This window comes from Marmota monax, unplaced genomic scaffold (genome assembly GCF_021218885.2).
Source record: "Marmota monax isolate L192 unplaced genomic scaffold, Marmota_monax_Labrador192_F-V1.1 WCK01_AAM20220418_F8-fsc00055, whole genome shotgun sequence".
NCBI lineage: Eukaryota > Metazoa > Chordata > Mammalia > Rodentia > Sciuridae > Marmota > Marmota monax.
Window position 1 is genome coordinate 2,716,276 of NW_026695205.1, and position 12,374 is coordinate 2,728,649.

Sequence of the window (12,374 nt, forward strand, 5' to 3'; positions counted from 1 at the left end):
GGCTGGACTCTAAGGATGTGAAGATGGAGGAGAGTGGAGAGTAGATGGCCTCATCTTCTCCTCTCCATCTTCCCAGTCACAGCTCCTCAAAACCCCATCTTACCAAGGTAGGAGAAGAGCCAGGGACTTCAATCCTGTTTTCTTCCCTAAAAACTGGAGTGGGTTCGTTCATTCTTTTTCCAAACTTTGGTACTGTGGTAATTGACCAATAATATCAGAGAAGTACTTTGAAAAATCTTGAAATGGAACAAACCATCCCCATACCAGTTAGATGTAATATGTCCCATGTGTTTGTGAGATACATATATTTTAACCTCTAGTTTATGTTTTAAAAGTAATACATGCTCATAACAGCAGGATATTTTTCTGGTAATACTTTGCCTCATTGCCATTCATTACTGAACAGATGTAAGAGTATTCAAATAAATATATGCAATATCAAACATACAGTGCTGAGTACGTAGGGTATGGATGCTTTGCATTCTGTGGGATCCTGCTCACCCTGGTCAACATCTATACATGCATCTTAAAATCTAGTGAGCTCCCCCTCCTAATCCTAAGGATTGTATTTTTATTTCTCTTTCCATAGCTCCCCTCATGAAGCTCAAAAATGAGTGTCAGATTTTTGCTCCTAGAACTGTTCCTAAAATATCTCTTCTTTGTTTTCTTCCAAGAGTAGAAGAATCTGGCATTGTTCTGTCTCCAGTTTCAACCTGGGGCTATTTATGGTGATTTTCCTGTGGTGTAGTTGGAACTGCCTTCCTTCCAAAGTCTCCCTACTAAATTTTTTGCAACAAGCACATTGTATTTATCATGCTCTGACCCAGACTAGCTAAGAGCACGTGCACATTCCTAGACAATTTTGGGAGAATCAGTCACTCCAAATATGTTCTCCTGATTCACAATTCTATTTCAGGCTCTTATCTACAGGCCTTGGTCAAATGCCACTGGGTGATGATACAGATGAAGCCAAGCCTGATCCTTCTGAAACCTTAGCCCCCACATCAGCCACCTGCCAGTGATTATTTTTTTAACTTGGAGGAAAAAGTAGATATAAATCACTTGGTGTGTCTGACAATTTTTTATTGAGGGGATTTATAGAATCACAGGCTCAGAAGAGAAGCCAAGAGCCTGGAGAGTTGTTCTCCTGCCTTGGGGTAAGTTAGCAGTTGGCTTCCTGGGTAGACTGGCTCACTTTTCTTACTATAGTTTTTCAGAATAAAAGATTATATTCCTCATTCTGCACAAAGGATTATAATGTTCAGTAATCCTCACAGCCGGGATATTTTTCCTTTAACCCCCCTGAGAATTAGAGTTGGAAACCATTGGCTTCTCATTTGAATAAACCTCGGTTCCTGAAAAGTCTTGGCATGAGTATGTGGAGTCATCTGTGACCTTTGAAGACATCATCTGTTTTGGACACAGATAAGTCTGTGTTTCTATCATTTTAGTGAGGTTTTTTTTTGATACTTTCTCCAGGTGCCCGGGATCAGATCTGGAACGGCCACCCCTACCTTTTTCCCATGGGCAGAATGGCCCAAATGCAAAGAGGACAGATTTCCTAAGAATGGGAGTGTGTGGAAAAGACGGATGGCCTCCTCTGCACCTGACAGCTTCCCACTGACAACATCTGTGAAGGGAGGAGAGGTATTTACTTTGAGATCCTATTTGTGTCACTAGCAAATCAGATGTAGACTTGAACGGCATCTGTGGAAGTGAAGGCAGAGGCTCTAAATCTGCTTTCTCCTTCAGCCCTGCGGCCACCATGTCCCTCACTCTTGACGTTGGGCAGAGTTTGCTTTATCATTAAGTCTCTGGTGGTGAAACCAACTGCCTACAGCTTGTCAGGCCAAAAAAACCCTCCTGGCAGGGTCCCATGACTGCATGGGGTGGGAAGAACCCCAGTTCTTGGTGGGTGTGTCTTTTCCATTGACATTTTAGTCCCTGGCCCACTTCAGTCCATCTCAGGGACAACAAGACTAGAACTGGAATATGATGAGTTGTTAAGCTCAGAGTCTGATGGACAACTCAGATTCGAGCTCTTCTTTACAATGAAAAATATGTGTTCCTAGTAATATAGATGCCTGTGACCTTCACACGAGATTTCTTCCCAGTAACAGTTCAGATCTAGAATCTGAAGTTGCTCAGAGAACTCAGAAGTGAAAACTTTTACAAAAAATCTCCTCCTCTTAAAAAGACCAGAATTTAAAAACTGAGTTTTGACCTACTGAACTCTTATTATGTACTATGCAAATAAGACATGCTACCTGTCTTCAAGAGCCTAGCCTTGCCAGAGAGGACCTTCACGTATGTGATGTATGATGCTAAATAAATGCCATGGGGAGGTGTTCTGAGCCAGGCAATGTCTGAGAGGGGTCTTGAAAGATGAGTGGGCTGCAGTTAGGTAACAGGAGAAGAAGGGCCGGGGGAGGTGGTGAGGTAAGGGTGAACCACTTCTCCAGGGAACTGCAAGTGGTCCCGTGAGGCAGGATTCAGAGTGCAAGGTGGGAATGATACAATGTGACATTCCATAGACAGGATGAAGGGCAGACCTAAAGCATTAGAGTTTGAGCCTGAAGGCAATTAGGAATCATTACACAATAAGGATCGCCTCCTGTTTGTGACTTTAAAAGCCATTTGGGTGGTGGAGGGAGAGGCTTACATAAGAATGAATTGGTGAAGACAAAGTTGGAGGTAGAGAAACTGGAAAATTCTTGAAATAACATGAGAGATTGGTGTGAACTCAGGTAGTAGCAAGGGGATGGAGACGGATGAGTTGGTACCATATTATGGAGACGAATTAATGGTTTCTCTGATTGGCTGTTACAGCTGTGGGAAAAGAAATCAAGGGAGAAGTAGCTCCAAATTGTGGTCACTGAGGAGAAGGTACTGAGGTCAGTTTCAGAGGTAGGAATTGTGAGATGTGTATGGGGCATCCCAGGGGCAGTGTCCAGCATTGGTCTGGATCATCTGGGTCTGGGTCGTGACTCACTGGTCACTGAGCCATCTGCATGTACGAGTAGGTGAAATCACCCATCGCTTGTGCAGAGGAGCAGAGAATGTGCACTCTGCCCTTGCTTCATGCTGGAGCACAGCCCTTCAGGGTCTCATCCAGTGTGCAGCATTGACAATACTGTTCTCTCCTGGCACCGACGGACACGCACTTACATTCCTCCTCTGTTTTCTGGACTTCACAAAATCACAACTTCCATTATTAAAATCTCACCTATACCTTATAGTTCATTTTAGTTCTCAGGAGGATGTGGGAAAATGTCTTTTTTTTCTGGGAACATAAACAGATGCCTTAATTTGGGTATTAGCTATGCCCAGACACCAAAGTGAAATGATGTATGATGATGCCTTTGGGACAGCTACACTGAGTGACAAATCCTTGCTTCGTTTCCAGATGTGGAGGTGGATTGTTTTCTGTTAATTCTGTTCCCTGACTGCCAGAACTAGATTCCGAGCCCTTTGTCACTATTTTTGTTTCCACAGAATAGTCTCCATATCTGTTTGTCTCTGACCGCTGGTGGATTGTTGTGAACGTTTACATAATGGGCATGGGAGGAGGATGGCTTTCAAAACTTGATTTTCCAAGGCCTGACAAAAGAGTAAATATTTTTAGATTTTTGAGAAACATAATTCAGAGCAGCAAATAAATGTGTCTTAGTGTTCTGAGGGATTCAAATGTTCTAAATGAGGACACTCTCAAGTAGCATCTGTGCCTGTCTCTTCACCACGTCCCTAATTCCCTTTGAGGCACAGTGAAGCAAGATCACTCTGAGCACCGATTGCTTCTCTTCTGAAATAAGTGAGTGCTAGCAGGTCTCCCAATTTGCAGGTGCTGTTTTGTTGAGTCAAAGAATACTCCAAGTAGGAGCATTGGCATGCTGGAGAGGAGCGTCTACACCTCTGCAGTGGGACTCTCTGGAGGAGCCACGTGTTTCCCAAATCTTTTGGAATGGATAGGATGCAATTCCATGCCCATTTTGTGCCTTTTTAATTTTGCTCAATTTGAGACCTCTGGGGTGGACTTGTCTACAAGATGTGAGCCCACCCCAGAAAAATCTCGGTTCTTATGCCATTTCTCTTCCTCCATCCACTAGTGAAGACTGGACACATCTCTGCCTTCACAGGTGAGGGGTGTGGGGGCAGGATGGAGTTGCTGATGTGAACTGGACTTTTATGACTCAACCCTGGCTAGTTTGACTTTAGGGACATGGTTTCTGTACTAATAACAAATGCTGTCAATCAAAGCATCATATCGAAGGGTACAGTGTTAGAGTCTGTAAACAAGTCAAAATAACACTAACAGTACAGAACCTTGTATCTAGAATATTCTTTATTTAGATGGAAAAAAAGTATCAGAATAAAAAAACAAGACTTGTGTCCCAGTGAGTTGATTTTTACTCTGGAGAGAGTGGCTGATTGGAAATAGGTGGGGGGGGGGGAGGCAGAGCACAAGCTACCTCTAAGTAGAAATGGGGAGGGGGGTGGTCAAAAATGAGTTCTGGGGACAGACTTCTATTCAAAAGGAAGGACATATGAATTCATTTTGGAATTCTAAGAGGTGCTGGAAACAGAAATTTAAAAACTGTAAAGATGACCTAGAGTTTTGTTAAGAAGTATCTGGTTTGGCTTTTGTACCCAAGCAGTCAACTGCGCAGCTTAAGAAATGGCTGAATCCTTTCAACCAAAGTAGAGAATGATTAATGCAGAAACAGCAGCCTAGCATTAATGGCAGCATCAGGACAAGTGATGGTGGCAGGCAGCTTTCCGGGCACCGGACACAAAGGTGACTAAAACAGTAAGAGAAAGAACTCAGGGGCATTGTGGTGTGTATCTGCATACAATCTTGTGCAAGCTGGAGCAAGCAGCAGGTAACCACAGTGATCTGAAAGCTATGAGCAGTCCCAACGAATGACTGTCTCTCCTGACATTATTCCCAGGCTCAGGCAGCCTGAGAAATCAGTTTTTACTCTAGGTTATACGCACCACTACGGAGAGCATGTTTTAGGTCCTTGTTTCTCTCTGACTGTACCTCTCTCTATAACTCTCTCTGTCTCTCTTCTGTCTCTCCTCTGTTTCTCATACAAGTGTGCACAATGCTCAGACTTTCAGGTTATGAGACTTTTTTGGAGGCTACATGACTTCTCTAAAAGATCCAGAATTTTGGAGGTCTAGAGCTGGGGTCTGGGGTTTGAACGCATGTGATTTATACACAGGTGGCTCTTTGGAGAAGCAGAAAGAGGTAAGTAAGATAGAGCAGGTGTTATGGTTTAGATATGAAGTGTTCCCCGAAACTGATGTGTGGGACAATGCAGGAATGTTCAGAGGTGAAATGATTAAATTATAAGAGCTGTAACCTAATCGGTGGATTAATACATTTGATAGATTAATAATTTGAATGGATTAATGGGTGAGAACTGTAGCAGGTAGCTCATGACTGGAGGAAGCAGGTCGCTGGGAGAGTGCCTTTGGGAATTATATTATCCCTGATTCGTTATTCCTTGCACTCAAGTCTCATATTCTCTCTCTCTCTCTCTCTCTCTCTCTCTCTCTCTCTCTCTCTCTCCTTCCTGGCTGTCGTGAACTGAGCAGTCTTCCTCCACTGCGCCCTTCTTCCGTGATGTCCTGCCTCAGCTCAGGGCACAGCTATGGGGTCGGCCCACCATGGACTGAGCCTCTGGAACCTAGAGCCAAAATAAACTTGTCCTTCTCTTAGTTGTTCGTATCAGGTCTTGTGGTCACAGTGACACAAAGGTGACTAAAACAGCAAGAGAAAGAACTCAGGAAGCGTTTCGTGTCAGCTGGACTCCACAGAAGCTGTGGAACATCAGTGGCGCCCAGTGTAGGGGTGGGCAGGGCTTATTGTCTTGGGGAGTCTGCTTCTATTCATGGGTAATTCTTCTGAGAAGAGCACTATCCAACACCCACAAATGTTGGGACATGAGGATTCTCACCCAGAAAAGAGGATCTAGGTGGATGCTGCCACAGACTCTACCCTTTTTTTTTGCAGACTGAGTAACTGAGATTCAAGATACGCATTGCACTGGCTACCTAACCAGTCAGTGACACAGCACGAACTCAGAATTAGTGAGCAGAGATCACAGCATGGTCTCCCCATTTCATCCCATCTATGCATGAGACTCCGGGCCCTCTGGTAGTGTTGGTCCCCAAAACCAATATTAAAGCCTGCATGAATCCTGGCTCTGGCTGAGGCCAGCACAGAAGGGTGAAGATTATTTTATATTATTGGAATACAGTTCTCCATGGATCTCTTACGCTTCCATATGTCTTGTGAGGAAAGACACTGACTGCTGTTATTCCTGACCATCTTTTCAATGATATTTGTTTAGCCAACAGCCTTGGGAGACAGGGACAGGGTCTTTCCCAGGCAAGGGGAGGCATGCTTCCTATTCTACAAGGTTTGGATTCATTAAGCTCAGCTGTCATCTCTCATAGCATAATACACAGAGTATGTCCTCTAAGCAGTGCCTTCTAAAATTGGGCTCAGGGAACTGATGTAAAAGTAGGATATTCTGGCTGTTGCTAGTGCTACGACTAATAAAATGTCCTTTGCTTCTGACCCGGGAATGTGTTTTTCTTTTTTTTTTTTTTTTACCAATATGAAATTGTGCCAGGTTAACTTGTTAGCATACATAGAGGGTAAAATCTTAGACCCCTTGCAGAGTTTGACTAAGCATTGCCACTTCTGGTTATAGGAAGAAAATGTAGCTTTGTGACAGGTGATTTGAATTTCTCATGAGATTTTAGAAGTGTTTTTTTTTTTATCCCTAAATTATTTATTTCCACGCTACATGATGGTTGGTCTGGGATGTGCTTTAAAAACAATTGTTTGCTCTTACGGGGATGAAGAGCCTCTTCATTAAGTTAATCAATTTAGATTAATGCAAATAGGTAGACTGCGCTAATGGTCTAGTGCTTTACTCCTTTGGCCAATGGGATGTTAGCAGAGGCAACTCAAGCAGACCCTCGAAAATGCTCGCGCTGTTGGGTTTGTGTTGTATGTGTGCCATCACCATGAAAAGAGCAAACAGGACTACCTGGCTGGTCGCAGGACATGATGAGAGGCCCATGGGACACACATCCCCCAAGACACTCAAGTCAGTGATACCCAGCCAGCCACAGACGTATGAGGAGGCCAAAGCAAGACCAGTCGGGTGATGCTGCTGCGCCCTCTCTAAATCAGGCAACTCACCACTGTTGGTTAAGTCAATGTCTATGGCTGTTTTAAGCTATTAATTTGGGGAGCTATTGGTTATACACCAAAAGCTGTCATACTTTCATAACTATGCAGAGATGATTGCTTTTGGTTTTTCATTTGCATGGACTTGGGAGAAGGGTACTAAAGAGCTGCCAAAGCCCCAAACTCCACATCTTGGCTGTCAGAGCTCTGTTAACTGCAGTTTTATATGGTCAGTCTAGGAAGTTGCCCGCCCTTCCTCCCTCCCTCCCTCCCTCCCTCCTTTCCTGAAAAGCTGGAATCCAGCCTAGACTCCTTTCCCCAAATTGTACTCTTCAGCATGAAATTCTGTACAGCCACAAGTAGCTTCTGCTCACTGTCAGGCCCACGTCCCCCAGAGGCCTGGGTCCCTACAGAGATGCCCATTATCTAGCTTCTCTGCTCTTCCTTCTAATTCAATAAAAAGCCCCACTGTAGAACTGACATGACTGAGATTCCCACAGCCTAAGCCTGTTCGCAGGGCCCTCCTGACTAGCTCACCAAGTGTGTGATCGCCCTGCAAGGCAATTAGTGTCGGTGTCATTCAGTCATTAGATATTCTTTAATATGAGATTAGACAATTAATCTGATCATGAAAAGAAATGTCATAAAACTTGCAGGAATGGGAAGGTGCAAGTCTGGCAACTGTAAATGCGGGCATCCTGTACAAGAATTAGAAGAATTCAATTTAACATCAGAGCACTTGGGACCGGAACTGAAAAGAAGGCGATTCACAATTGGCAAGAGGAACACCAGAAACCTAAATGGGAGCAGCGGGGAGGCTATTCCCAGAAGAGAAATAAAAACTGTTGGGTAAGCAGTAGCGCTGCCTCTGTCATGCTTAGCAGAATGTTTCAGGAAAGAAGGACTTTTGATTAAACATATTTTTCCTGGATTCTGAAATAATCCTTTAAGATGACAATAAAGCAACTAAACAGGTAGAAACTGAGAAAGGTTAGGAGAATTGGCGGGGTGAGGGGATAAAGAACCATGAGTGAGAGACGGTGACAAAGCTTAGAACATGAAGATCAGATGAATTTGATGGGAAAGTGTTAAATATTTGACAAAGAGAAAATAGATGATATATCCCAGCCTCCTGAAAGTCTCAAGTATTGGAAGAGAAAGGTGTCTTAATTAGGTATAGGCACAATAATAATATATAACAGAGTCACAAGACCTCAGTGGCACAGTGACCCTTTGCTGAAGATCAGCAGGATTGGTCATGCATTTATGGGCGAGGGGGCTTTCCTGAAGGCTGGACTTGGTGGGAGCGCCTTAGCTGGGGCAGCTCTGCTGCACATGTCTCTCTGGCTCCTGCTGAGGCCTGTGGGCCAGCACAGACACCTTGCTCTCATGGAAAAACCAGAGGCACAGAAGGACACACTGAAATGCTAGACTCAGGCTCTGAGCAGGCACATTTACCCATGCTTCGTTATCTTGGTCAAAGTGAATCACACAACCAAACCTCAACTCGAGGGGTGAGAACCTAGACTCCTGCCCCTTAGGGAGAAGAGCTCCCAAGCCACATGGTAAAGGACACTGATGAAGGAAGGGGTGAAGAATTGAGTCCATCAACACTGCCTGCCTCCGTCTGTGTGGACTACCATACAGATTGCTGCAGACTGGCTCGCTTATGAGCAACAGCAATGTATTGCTTACACTTCTGTGGACCAGGGAGTCCCAGAGCAAGGTGCACATTCAGTGCCTGGTTCATAGACGATGGCTTCTATGGTGGAAGGGACCTATGGGGTCTCTTTTATGAGGGCACCAACCCAGTCATGAGAGCTCTGTCCTCATGATCTACTCACCTCATCAAGGCCCCATCTCCAAATGCTATCAACAAGTGAATTGGGGGGAGACACAAACACTTGATCTATGGCCCTTCCACGGCAAGACTGAGAGGACGAGCTAAAAACAGGGGCGTGGGTTGGAGCCTTCTTGTCAAGAGGAGTCAGAGCCTCAGGGGTCTCTCCCCAGAAGGCTGCAGAGGAGGGTCAGGTGACTGCTAAGACAAGGGGAACGTTGGCCTTCTGTAAAGTGCTTTCCTGCCAGGACTCTAGCTCATCTGAAGAAGAAAGAGGCAGTCTTTTCTGGAAAAACTGAATGAATACAGAGAAAAGGCCTAAGCAGTGCTCATGTGGAGCTGAGTTTGTGAAGGTGCATGGCAAAGGAATGTTAAATTTTAAAAGATTATTGTATATGTATATGATAATACATATAAAATAGATACAGTCTTCAGTAAACATATGTGCCATATAATTACACACAGAGAAATGTGTATATGTATGTGTAAATATCTGTATCGATATGTATAGTAATTTTACAAAAGTATGAATTAGACATGAAGTGACACCAGCGCATGAAGATAATTCCTTTAAGGGTGGATGTTAGAGTCTGTAAACAAGTCAAGATGGCGCCTGGCATTTTGCCAAAGGGAGTGGTTTGTGAAATAACGCCAGCGAGCCATTAAGTGTGGAGATTCCTTATTGGTTGTCTGCTGTATCTAGTTTATGTTAATTAAGATAAGCTGTGTGGAATGTATAAATACCCCTCCTGTCCTACAATAAACGGCGCCCACTCCAGCCGTATCAATGTACACAAGTTGCTCGTCACCCCCTGGTTATTTTGCCCAGCCAGCCAGGCTGCAGCAGGTGGAGATGGAGATGGGAATATGTTGGTAAATGGAGGGATAGGTAGGTCTAAATAATATTTTTCCAATACATTTTATGGCCAGATGTGGTAGTATGTGTCTTTAATCCCAGCAACTCTGGAGGCTGAGGTGGGAGGATCACAAGTTTAAGGCCAGACCTCAGCAACTTAGTAAGGCCCTAAGCAACTTTGCAAGACCTTGTCTCAAGGGCTGGAGGATGTGGCTCAGTGGTAGATCAACCCTGGGTTCAATCTCCAGTACCAAAAAAAAAAAAAAAAAAATGCAGAAGAGATAAGACATAAATAAAAGCTCAGAGTCTTTGAAAATGTAAGAATCTGAAGTCAACTAGAAAACAGGTAGTTCTGGATACTTCAGGAGCGCTAGTAACATGTGTCTCTGTTTAAGAACCAGAGGACCCTGTTTCTCTTTTCCTATTTTGTTCCTTTGCAACATCTTGGATCTCTCTCTCTCTCCTCTCTCTCTCTCTCTCTCTCTCTCTCTCTCTCTCATCTTTACATATGTAAAGTAGAAAATCAATGTATAAAAATGCTAATAATGGTTATATCTATGTGACAGCATGGCTGATTTTGTTCACTATGCTTTTATGCATTTTCAATTTTATATAATACGAATGCATTAATTTCAAATCTGGGGGAAAGTGTTACCTGTCTATTCATTTATGCTTTTATTTATTTGTTTCCTTCAGAAAATGTAGGTTCCTGGAAGGGCAGGTAGACTGCCCAGGAAGTGTGGTTTAACTAAGTTGACATAATTTAACATACCCTATCTTTTGGGGAATGATTTTGCCTGGAGGGAAGAATGGATGGTTTAACAGAATCCTGGGGAAAAAAAAAAAAATCTCTGCCTCCCGTGCTGGGCCTGCGCCTCTCCACGCGGTGCCCTTTCTTCACCACATCACAGCTGTCTGCCTCCCTGTCGCTTTCTCACGTGTTCGTCTCTCACTCCCTCAGGCTATTTTCAGTTGGCCCCCTCCCACTGCCTGGTCTATTTTCATGTGAAGAACAAGGTTTTTGAGAGCCCTACTTCCTCTGCCCTGGTCCCCCTGTGGACCGTCCTGAATGCATGTTGTCAGGGAATTATGCTTGGCCCAGTGCAGGGAATGAATAAAACACTAAGAGTCTATTCTCTCCAGGACACAGGAAAAAGTGCAGTAAGCTGCCTGTGTCCTCTCAGCGCCGGAGGATTGCACTCTGGTGTGCCGGGACCCTGGGCTCTGGCCCTCTGCTCTGCCACAGAATCAAATGGACTAGGATTAGATGCTCGGCCCCTGCCTCTGTGTGTAGCTCTGGGTAAGTTCTTATGACCCCTCAGCTTAGGTGTCCTTGGTAAGATGGGGTCATGACACCCACCTCACTGACTTCCAGGCAGAGAAAGAGCTGTCCTGGTCAGGCTGGGCATCCAGTGAAAAGACCTTTCCACCCCTTTCTTTCTACTGGATCTTCCCACTTCTTCTGTTCCAGTTGATTTTCTTAACTAGATAAAACTCCGATGCTTCTGTCACAACCCAAGGGATGTCTTGCCTTCATCTCCAAGTTGTATCTAGGCTAAGCTCAGATAGGAGCAGAACCAGAAGTCAAGGACCTTGGCTCTGGGGAAATGACAGCCAAGCGCTTTTCTCTTAAGGAAACCTTTCTCTATTAAAATGAATGAGGATATTACAACCTGCCTATCTCTTAACCCCGCTGCGAGATCTCAGTTCCTCTGGCCAAGGTCCCATGGTAAGCACTTAAGTTTAACCTCGTCGAAGCCTCAAGCAGCCCTTGGAGCTAATGTCATTCCCAGACCACAGAGAAGAAAAGTGAAGCTCCAATAGTTTGTTCAAGGTCAAACTGCTGGTAAGTGCTGGGGACAAAATCTGAAACTTAAACTCGGATTCTGCGTAAGTTCTGAGGGGAGTTCATCTGCTTTAATTTCCGGTCCTTGTTGCAAGTAGATACCCAATAGAAACTGGATTTGAAGACGCTAATTAGTTCAAAATGCCCATATCTCTGACATTATTACCTTTTTTCTCTTTGGAAAAGCCTTTCCTTCTCTTTGTTTCTCATTTGTTACCTTCCTCTTAATAATTTTTCATTCAGTGGGTTGGATTTGGGGGACTCCAAGGTCCTCACCTGTTTATCTGCTCACACCTTGATATCCACCAGCCTCTCACGTGCTGGGAGCTGTGCAAGTCACTGGAGATGCGCAGACGCCGGTGGGGTCACAGTCTGATGTGGAAGGGGAATGTCCTATGGAAGGGGGGTACTGAGAGTGGAATCCTGAGGTACGAGGCATTCAGCTGCAAGAAAGCCCAGTTCAAACTGACTTGAACAATAAGGAAATTCACTATCTCTTCAAACACAGTGTCCACGTCATGAAGGTAGAAGTCACATATGACCGGGGCTCCAGCTCCGTTTCTCTGCTCTTCTCTTTGCTCTTTTGTGGGCTGCATCTGACCTTGGCTTCCCTAAATCATTC

At 44.4% G+C, this 12,374-nt stretch overlaps 1 long non-coding RNA gene across 1 annotated transcript in view; it reads left to right on the top strand.

The window, feature by feature from the left end:
• The first annotated feature begins 1,013 nt into the window (after positions 1-1,013).
• Positions 1,014-12,374, top strand: part of LOC124083361 (uncharacterized) — an 87,264-nt gene continuing 75,903 nt past the window's right edge. The window contains exons 1-2 of the long non-coding RNA XR_009225471.1: positions 1,014-1,157; positions 1,480-1,647. This is a non-coding gene — a long non-coding RNA (uncharacterized LOC124083361). The remainder of the gene's footprint in view (positions 1,158-1,479; positions 1,648-12,374) is intronic.